Source organism: Vulpes vulpes, chromosome 5, assembly GCF_048418805.1.
Source record: "Vulpes vulpes isolate BD-2025 chromosome 5, VulVul3, whole genome shotgun sequence".
Classification (NCBI taxonomy): Eukaryota; Metazoa; Chordata; class Mammalia; order Carnivora; family Canidae; genus Vulpes; species Vulpes vulpes.
Window position 1 is genome coordinate 72,746,844 of NC_132784.1, and position 10,812 is coordinate 72,757,655.

A 10,812-nucleotide genomic window follows, 5' to 3' on the forward strand; every position below is an offset into this window, starting at 1 on the left:
TCATATTGGATTAAGACCTGCTCCAGCTGTCACCCGTGGTGGAAAGCTCGCCTATCATGCAGCCCAGAAGGGCCGTGGTATCTAATGGAGATTTGCTAATAAGATCTGAGTTGGTGAGCTTTGCATCCTATTAACACAGGGAATGCGGGCCTGTCTGTCTGCTGGAAAATTGCAAACACAATAGAAAAGTCGCTTATGAATATTAATGGGACTGGAAACAATGCCGAGAGAAATTTTTGATGTGATTGGGAAGCTGGGAGGGGGCTGTGGGGCTGGAGCGGCCTCCCTTCCCTCCTGCCCCTGCCTGTCCCTCTAGAGCTGCCTGGAAGTGAGAGGTCTGCACGGCTGTCACAGATAGATCGAAAGTGATCAGTGTGATGACCGGGAAGGGACAACTGAGCCCGATTTCAGAGCTCGGACTCCCTTCTCCAGATCCATGCAGACCAGTCGGATGTCAGCTTGGAAGGGGACACAGCGAGGTGTCTGAGAAGGAACTTGGGCGCTCCCTCTCCTACTCCTGGACTTCTCAGGTGAGACAAGCTTCCCTCTTGGACTCTCTCCTGAACCAACACTTGTCTAGGGCAGCTTCCAACATGGAAGACCCCGGGCTCTGGAATCACAGGGAGACCAACATGAATAGTCAACCAGGAGCTGACCTAGCACCTCCCAGAGGATGTGAAAAATCCAAAAAACCCTCAGTGAGTCCTCCTACCCCCACCTACAGTTCCAAAACGACGTGCTGGGGAGCTCTAGGGGTCAGGAGAGGCACCTCAGGTGCCCCCATGGGACAGTAGAGAGGCCAAGAAGGCTGGGCATGGGGTTGCAGATTCAAAACAGGGATTCAGATCTCCTGACCCTATCCTGAGCCCAATCCAAAGCTTCGATAGAACCTAGGGACCCAATGGTAAATAAGACACACTCTTTGCCCTGCTAGGAACTCTCAGATGGGGAAGGCAGACGTTCAGTCCCATGCACTTCTCATTACAGATCCCCCCTAGCTGACTATGGCCATGCATTTTTTTCTCCTACTGGTCAATAAAGAAAAGGCACAGACCCCAATAGGAAAAGGGATAACGGCCAGAGCAGTTGGCCTGCAGGGTCGGAGCAGGTCTGGAGGGACAGTCCAGTGCACGGGCAGCTACGCACACTGAACCCAGGGGCCCTTTCATTCCATCCAGCTACAAAGCACACCCTTTTCTGCACCAGCCGGGCAATCTCAGGTGAGTGATGAGCTCCTCAGAGCTCCACCGCTTCCTCTTCTGTAACCTGGTTGTAGCACCCCTACCTCCTGGGATTACGGAATTATCCCAGTCGGCACAGTGTGCAGACCACTCTGGCATATAGAGTGGCACCCAATACATACCTAGTTTTTTCCTTTCTTGATCTTCCTTTGTGGGGTGGGGTCTGCCCAGCATCTATTCACCCCTCCCTCTGAATGGCTCCTCTGCAGCTTTCAGTTTCTTCTCTCTTCTCTCTTTTCTTCTTCTTCTTCTTCCTCTTCTTCTTCTTCTTCTTCTTCTTCTTCTTCTTCTTCTTCTTCTTCTTCCTTCTCTTTCTCCTCTTCCTCTTCTTCCTCATCTTCCTCCTCCTCCTTCTTTTTCTTCTCCCTCTCTCAGGAATTGACCCCACCCCCTGGGGTGGGCCGATGAGCAAGGCCTTGGCCAATCAGGGTGTGGTATCACCTGGCCACAGTGATTGGTTCAGGGCTGGGAGTGTGTCCCGACTGAGCTAATCAGAGCCAATGGAACTTAACTTTGGGACATCAGTTCATGTTTTTGGAAGGGTCCTGTTCCTTCCTTTAAGATAGCTGCTGGCAGCCATCTTGCCCCAGGAGACAGGTGGCCTCTGGAGAAGACACCCTTCTAGGAGAAAGCTTGGCTGGAAAATTGGTTAAAAAAAAAAAAAAAGATTTCTGAAGGTTTCATTTGAGACCCTCAATATAGCTGTGCCTGGACCTGGAACTACCTCCTAGATTTTGTTGTTGTTACACAAGCCGAATATTCCTTTTGTCTTTAAGCCAGTTTGGATTTGTGTCCCTTGCAACTGAATGACTTGGAACCAACCCATCCAGCTACAAGGGGTTGGGACTACTCCTCAACTTGAACTTGAAACTTAACAAACATCCCTTTCCTTCCCTCCTCCTCCTACAACCTACCTAATTCCAGGATCCAGTTGTTTGGAAAGGCTTAGGATTTGGGAAACCTCAGGCTCTGTTTCCAAGATGCATTCATCGTCTGTTCCCAAGCTCCAGCTCCATCTGCTTCTCAGCACGTAGCTGGGATACAGGGGTCCAGACACTCCCCGGCTCTGGAGGGGGAGGTCCCAAACCAATGACTCATAGTCAGATCCAACCTGTAACATATTTAACTTCCCCAAGTCTGTGTTTAATGTTTTTTTTTATTCAAATATTATTAGGTAAAAAAATGCATCTTCTAGTTTACCAAGGGACCACGATTCTGTTTTTCCTACACCTCTGAAGCTCCACATGTTTATATTACATGTGGGGTCCCAAGGTCATTTGAACCTACAACCCCTGGTTGAGACCCAGCTGCCTTTCCTGCAGACAGACTGGTTGATATGGTTGTAGTTTCTGGTTTCCAGGGCTACATGGCAAAAAATGGGGGGAAAGCTAGTAATTAATCATTCATATCCTTCACCCTCAGTGGGATATGTTATTTCTGTTGCCCCTTCTTGCTCTCATACTCTGCAGAATCGGACCAGAGCTGTGCCCAGACCCTCTGTTGGCCTGCCCAGAACTGGTCTTTATGAATTCCAGGGGTCCTCCCTCCTCTTACTCACCTGTTCTCCCATAGGTGCTGGGCCACCCACCCTGCCCCAGGCCCAAGGAGGCTCCGGGCAGTGGGGGCTCCTACAGTCCTCTCTGCTAGTTTGCATTGTATTTGTGGGATAATTACTAATGACAGAGATCATTTTTATTAGCTGAGCTGTCTGCATTAAAATGATAGATTTTTTTTTATTAAAAACATCCGAGGGAGCTGCCATCACAGTAGGAGAAGGATAATTTTCCGTTTAGTTTAAGAGCAGATGGTTACCGAAATGTTCAATGTAAATAAATGGAGACTCAGCCTAAGCGTTGGGTAAACATATCGGAAATTTCTGGCCTGCTTCAAGTCTCTCAGCCCCCTCCTTCAGGCCTGAACCTAGCCCCACCCCACCATGAAGGCAAGTCTACCTCATAGCACCTGGGAAAATCCAGAAGTCCAGGTGTGGTAGGTTGGAAGATGAGTAACGGTCTGCGAGGACCCACCCCAGAACTCTGGGTCACCCCAATGTTGCTCTGGAAGCTGAAGCTTAGGAGTTCAAGAAGCAGGTAGAGAGAGGTGAAGAATGTCCCATACACAGAGCAGTGGTCAGTGGGTGGGAGTCAGCAGGCCTGGGTGCCAGGCCTTGGGGAAGTCCCCCGCCCCCGACCCCCACCACCCTCTGCACCTCAACCTTCAATTTGAGGGCAGCCACAGCTCCAAAAATGGGTTAAGGGGGAAAGTGGAGGGAGTTTCCAGTTTTAAAAAAAATGATTGGGACCACTGAGTTAAACAGATTTCTTTATTGCAGGATCTCTCAGAACATTAGCTATGTTAGCATGGATTGTAATTCTCCAAAGGTGGCAATAATACACAGTAGGCTGAGTGTCCATGAAGCCCTTTTTCCCAAGGGGCCTAGTACATTTTGGGAAACACTGGAGGTGAAAGTGTTTTAAGGGCTTGCTCGGCTCCAGCGCTCTCTGCTCCGAGAACCCGTATTATCTGAAGACAGTCCCCTGCTCACTGAGTCGGTCCACAGGTCATCCAGGACCGCTGCCCACGTCTGTGCCACTGGGCTGCGGGCTGAGGATACAGAGGTGCACACAACACAGATGCTGAGCGTCCCCAACCTATGCCCTCAGTTTCCATTCATCTCTGATGATTCCCACCTCCCCCTGCCTGCATTTTCCAGTTGTGGGAACACATTCCCCCCAGCCAGCCGGGGGCCAGAGTTAATATCCCAGGAGGAACCCTAAACAAACAAGGCCTGAAAGTTGATGCACAAACATCCCAGCTGCCTTGCCCTTTAGGGAGAAAATTTGGAGGTGTGTTCTGCAAACTCTCAGAGGCTCCCCAACAAGAGTGAGTTCCAGCTGCCCACAGCAGTAACCCCCTGACTAGCAGACCCTTGCTGGCTTTCCTCCCTTTCCTGCTCCCTCACAGTACAGTCATTCTGGGCTCACCTCCCAAATAAAAATATTTGCATGAAAGTCCTTGTCTCTTAGGCTCTGCTTTTGGAGAAACCCAAACTAAAACGGCCCTTACGCTCGTAGATCTTCTAGGCTGGTGGCAGAGGCAACAAGAAATGAACACTTGAGTTCACAAATGTATGATCTCAAATTGTAATTCCAGATATGAAGTGGAAAAACAGTGGTGCGACACAGTGTGAGGTGAGGAGAGCTAATTCAGAAGGTTTTACTGATGCTCACTTTGGCCCAGCCGCTGGGGATTTAAGACTCAGCAGCTCAGTTTCATGAAGGTGGCAGACGTTTAAATCCTAATGCGCTGTGAAAGAAGCAATAGTAGAGGAGGATGGCACAGAAGAACAGAGGAAGGATCACCATTCTGGGACATGGGATAGCCTGCTGCCTGAGACTCCATCCCCCAGGAAGATCTAAAGGACCTCATTCATACTAACATGTAAAAGACTAATATCTTCTGGGATACTTAACTTTCTGCAAAGATGTGTGGCTTTGTCTGCATTGGTCCTTGGAGAGAGCTGGAATCACACACACACACACACACACACACACACACACAACCATGCAATCTTTCCAGTACCTTTTAAGGTATTTTATGTTGGCAATCGCCTGCTTCACCAATGTGATGTTCTCTTTCCTGCCAACTCCTGCTAGGATGGATCATGGCATTAGAGGAAGCAGCCTCTCTTAGCCTGGGGTTTCAGGTCCCTGACTCTGCAGAAGGAGGGATGAATGAGCCCTACCTGCCTACGCCCTGAAACACTGAGAATGGCTTCAGCAAGAACTGAAGAGGAGATCAGGGGTGTTTTTCTGTCTGTAAGTTGAGTCTCTGTTTGGAACACTGGAAGGGGAAGAGGGCCAAGGGCAGGAATAGGGTCCAAATGAAAAACTGGGCTTACAGCCAGAAACACTGAGAGACAAAGAGGAAGAGAGGAAAAAAGAATGGCTCGCTGAAATGGATGTGCTCAGATGGGATTATCTATGAATTTTACTTATTTCTCAGTGATTTTCTGTTTTCCAAAGTTTCTTCGTTGAGCATGTGTCCATGTTCCTCTTAAACAGATGTACTATTTCAGACAGACTCAATTGGCCTGGCACAGTTCCTCAATAGCATTTCAGTAAATACTCAATAAATATTTGTTGATCTTTTTTGAAAATGGGGGTCTCAATGCACCCAGATTCTCAGCTCCTGTGCAGGCCCCTGGATTTTGGAATGCCAGAGGTGGGCAGGGCAAGTGGGGAGGAATCTGTGAGGGCACCTGTCCCTAGAACCACCACGCTTCTTTCAGATGGAAAGTGTTTAGTTTCTCCAAACTAAACCTTCCACAGAAGCCCAGAGAGGAGAGTAGGTCTGGGTACATTTGAGGAGGGGAGAGGAAGCAGGCGTGCCCCCACACCCTGAGAGCCGCCCTGGGGATGCCATGACCTCCAGTGTGAAAACTGTAATCTTGCTCCCACTCTGTCCCTCAAGCAGACATTTTTTTCAAATTTGGAGCCTCAGATTGAAACAATGGGCTCAAGATCACATAATAAATTGGCAGCCAAACCAGATCACAGCCAGAACTTGCCCCAGAATGGCCTCTCCTTGGCTTTGACTGACTTGACTGTCCATCGCAAACAAATTGTTGTGGCCACGGGTTGTGTGGGGGTGGTGGGGGATCTGCTGATCATCTAAAGTCCATCAGGGCCCACCCTTGAAGCTGTGGGCTTCTCCCTAAATCACATGTGCCAGAATGTCAGTGGATTGTTAGTTATGAAAGAGTAAGAAAGCACTAGAGGGAGAGACGGTCTTAGAAGTCCTGCTAGCTCTATTGGACCACTGTCCCTGTGTCTCCACGGCCATATCTGCAATGTGGAAAAGACACATTTCTGTCCCTGGAAGCAGATCCTCTCCACAGTCTCTCACTCCCTGCGGTCAGCAGAGGGCAGAGGAAAGCCAGGAGACCAGGCTCTCCCACTTAGCTGTGTGGCTTTGGGCGAGTCACTTCACCTCTCTGGGCTTCAGTTTGCCCAATCTAGGAAGTAAGGCTAGATCAGGAATGGCAAAGAGGTTTACTCACCTGCTAACCGCAGATGATTGGTAGAGGCTGCTGGAGAGATTGCCAGAAAAGATACTGGTACTACATCTGAGCTCCGCGGGAAGGTGACATGGACACACCTTTGCCCAGATCGAGGAGTCCAGTCAGGTAGCATGTAGAGTTCCTTGTACTCTAGGAACTAGCGGCACTGCATCTGGGGATTCAAGGGAAGCCCTGGAATTCCAGGACGTCCCAGAGGCCCTCTCTCTTCCCTACAGATTTTTCTCCCCCTCTGCCTGACCCAGAGCTTAATGGTCATCAGAGCATAAGGATAGTGAGCTCTTGAGTGGAGGGGCCTCAGACAGTCACCTGTAGATGATCCCCAAAGCTGCCCCAGGCCCCGTGCCGAGATGCAGGGGAGTCTGAAGGGGAGAGTGTTACTCACAGGTTGACCTTACTCTGTACGGTAAGTGTGTGTTCCTGAGAAAATTGGACTCAAATTGAATTTTTATAAATGGAATCCTATTTCAGCAATGATTTACAACACAATTTCTGAGATACTTTATCTTCATTTTGAAGTAATGTTCCTAACGTTTTAGCTTTAGAACTCCCCTTCCTTTTATGAGCACTGAGAATGTTCCAGTTAAACGGCATCGCAGAAACCACCAAGTCTCATCCTTTCAATTTCCGGGAAACTGAGGCCCAGGGAGGGAAGAAGACTAGCATTTGTTAAGTGCCTACAAGGTTTCATGTATCATTTTTAAAAAATCTTTATGGGTGTCATGGTGCCCAACTTTCCAGTGCTCCAATACCGTGAAATGGGCCTTGTGTCACCCACTTTACAGATGAAGAAATGAAGGCTTGGGTAGATTAATATGACACAGGGACACCCAGCTGGTAAGTGGCTTCAAATCCTACAGAGATTTCCACTGCCTACCCGACTATGACCTGGGGGGGGAGGGGTCTGCATGACCCAGCCTTCCACTCACACCCCTCCAACCTCACTGGCCCCCTTTTTGTCCTCAAACCATACCCCCAGGGCCTTTGTATTTGTTGCTCCTTCTGCTCTCTCTCTTGTTTTGGCCTGGCTGGATTCCCTTCATTCAGGTATCACACATAACTCCCAAGAGGTCCCACTCTCCCGACCATCCACACACCTTCCATTCCACTATTTTACTTTATTTCCTTCATAACACTTGTCACTATGTGCAATTATTTATTTAGTTTATTGTTTATTTATTTACTGTCTCCCCTGCTAGAACAGAAGCTTCATGAAGACTGGGATATATCCGTTGTTTCCCACTGATCTCCAACCCCTATGGGACCTGGGATCCTCAGGAAACACTTGTAGGACAAATGAACACAGCAGCAAACCTGGGATTTAAATCCAAGTCTACACAACTCCAAAGCCCAGAAATCTTGCCATTGCACCAGAAATGTCTTCTTCCCCTATTTTTAAAATTATTATTGGCAAATAATTTCTTGATAGAAAAGTCCTTTGAGGCTGTCTTTAAAATTTAGTTATTTGGGGTTTTGTTTCTTATAGCATATTTGGGCTATTGCAGATGAGAAATTCTTACTCAAATGAAAAAAAATCCAAGTCCAGAGACAATCATTGATGTCCTTTGGCCACAGCCTTTGCAAGCACCTTGGAGAAAGTAAATGACTTATCCACAAAACTTTTCCCATGACCATCTACTAGTGAGCCTACCCCACACTGCCAGGAATTGGTTGGATCATAACTCACCAGCCTGGGCTCCCAGTAGGTGTCAAAGAGCTTCCTTATAAAAGTCAATGATAAAATCAGCAGCCCTCTGTTATGTGCCAGAGGGTGATTGCAGGTGTACATAACTGTCAAGCAGCCTAGGGTGGGAGGCCTGGAAAAGACACAGGGACTGTGCCCTGGGGAAGGGACATGCAGCATCTGGGGCTCATTCATAATAGTAAGAACCCTGAAGATCACACAAAGCCAGGGCACCATGCTTGGAGCTTTACACCAACGTTGACCTTACAAGGCAGGCAACCAATTTTACAGAAGAGGAAACTGAGGCTCAAAGAGGCTGAGAGGCAAGGTCAACATCGTCCAGCTGGAGAGTAGCAGAGGTGAGAATCAAATCGTTAACATTATAAAATGTCCCTCTTTTATCCCTGGTAATATTCTCCATTCTGACTTTGAACAAACATCTACTTTGTCTGATATTAATATAGCCACTCCAACATTCTTTTTTTTTCAGATTTTATTTATTTATTCATGAGAGACACAGAGAGAGAGGCAGAGACACAGGCAGAGGGAGAGGCAGGCTCCCCTTGGGGAGCCTGATGCGGGACTCAATTCCAGGACCCCGGGAACATGACCTGAGCCAAAGGTAGATGCTCAGCCATTGAGCCACTCAGGAGTCCCCCATTCCAATAGTCTTATAATTAGTTTTGCAGTGTGTATCTTCTTCCATCCTTTGACTTTTTTCCTATCTGTGTCTTTATATTTAAAATAAGTTTTTTGTAAACAGCATATTGTTTGGTCTTGCTTTTTTACCCAGTCTGACAATCTCTGAAATGCTAAGTGAAATGCTCATCTGTTCTTTGTTCCTTTTTGCTCTTTTCTTGTCTTCTTTCAGATTAGGTATTCTTTTTTAATCATTCCATTTTATCTCCATTGGCTTATTAGTTATACCTCTTTGTTTTATTTTTAGTGATCGTTCTAAGATTTAAAATATGTAGCTTTAACTTGTTTATGAAAGCTGAAAACAATACGTTTTCATTTCTCCGTCTGTCCTTTACACTATTACTGAAAACATTTTATTTCCATCTGTATCATAAACATCACAATATAAATTATCTCTTAAAGGAATTTTAAAATGAGAAAAAAAAACTTATATTTACCCATATTTTTACCACTTCTGACACTCTTCGTTCCTTTATGTAGCTCCACTTTGCCATCTGTATCATTTTTGTTCCACCTAAAGAACTTCCTGTAATGTTTCTTATTGTGTAGGTTTTCCAGAGACAAATTCCCTTAGCTTTTTTATGTCTGGAAAAGATTTTATTGTGCCATCATTTTTGAAGAATATTTTCAATGGAGGTACAATTCTTAGTTAATACAATTCCCATTATCTTCTGACTTACATAGTTTCTGGCAAGAAGTCTATGATCATTTTATCATGTTCCTCTGTTTTTTGTTCTCTGGCTATTTTTAAGATTTTCTCTTTAGCATTGGGTTTTACAAATTTGATCATGACAGACCAGTAAATGTGTGTGTGTGTGTGTGTGTGTGTGTGTGTGTGTGTGTGTGTGTGTATCCTGTTTGGGACTCATTGTACTGCCTGGATGTGTGCATATGTACTTTTCATCACATTTGGAAGGCTTTTGGCCATTGTTTCCTCCAATACTTTTTTCTGTTCCTCCCCATCCTCTGGATTCAAATGAAATGTGGACATTCTCAGCTACCCCACCTCACCCATCCCATCAAGACTCCCTACCCATAGCAGTGTGGGTCCTTTTGGCAGGTGGAATGGTAGGCATCAGCAGAGCCTTCACAGAGACCAACCACATGCCAGCAATACCCACGTTTGCAGCCTGGTCAGAGTTCCATCCATCTCCAGACACCAAGGTAGGAAGACTGATCTGGAATATCCTTCAAGTCAAACTTTGAGGTTCACAACACAGATATGAATAAAAGTTTCCATGTAGGGCTTTATGAAGTTGCTTTTACAAAACAACTTTTCTTTCTCCCCTTGTAAAAAGAAGACATCTCTTATGGCATGCTAACTTTGGACCAATGGGCTAGGCACAGAAAACTGATAACATGTTTAATTCCCAGAAGAATCCTGACATAAGTATTATGAACTACCTAACATAGAGGAAGAAACTGGGTTCAGGTGAAGAAACTCCTCTAAGGTCATGCAGCAGGTAAACAGTAGAGTCTGAACTCAAATCCAGAACTACCTGACTGCAAACTCATAATCCCTATTACTTGGCTCTTGGAGGGATGAGTGAAGGCTCTGCTCTCCAACCTGCTGTCTGTGCTGGGCCCTTCCCTGGCTTAAGGGTAATTATAAGGGGGGGTGCAAAATAGAAGCAGTCCAAGGTGGAGAAGGAAGAAGCTTGTTATTAGCTTTTTTTCTGATTTTTTTTAAAAAATTTATTTTAATTTGACAGAGAGAGAAAGAGAGAGCACAAGTAGGGGGAGGGGAAGGCAAAGGGAGAGGAAGAAGCAGACTCCCTGCTGAGCAAGGAGCCCAATGCGGGGCTCTATCCCAGGATCCTACAATCCCAGGATCATGACCTGAGCTGAAGGTATACGTTTAAACATCTGAGTCACCCAGATGCTCTTTTTTTCCTGATTCTTAAAGTAAACATGTTTATTTTAGATGCCTGAGAAAATACAGAATACGAAGGAGAAAGTGAAGGTAACCTCAAACCCCCCTCTGTGGGTTGATGTTGGGAGCATAGAGCTGACCCTATGCCCCCAAATACCTCCCCACCAACCTGCCACCAAGACTTCAGTTTTCCCTCGGTGATTATTGCACCACCACAGAGCCCATTTTAACCTTT

At 46.5% G+C, this 10,812-nt stretch overlaps 1 long non-coding RNA gene across 1 annotated transcript; it reads left to right on the plus strand.

Annotated features, from left to right (window-relative positions):
- The first annotated feature begins 257 nt into the window (after positions 1-257).
- LOC140599047 (uncharacterized) lies at positions 258-5,400 on the plus strand. Its single transcript, XR_012001710.1, has 2 exons — positions 258-530; positions 4,395-5,400. It is a non-coding gene; the product is annotated as an uncharacterized lncRNA (long non-coding RNA).
- Positions 5,401-10,812: the final 5,412 nt, after the last annotated feature.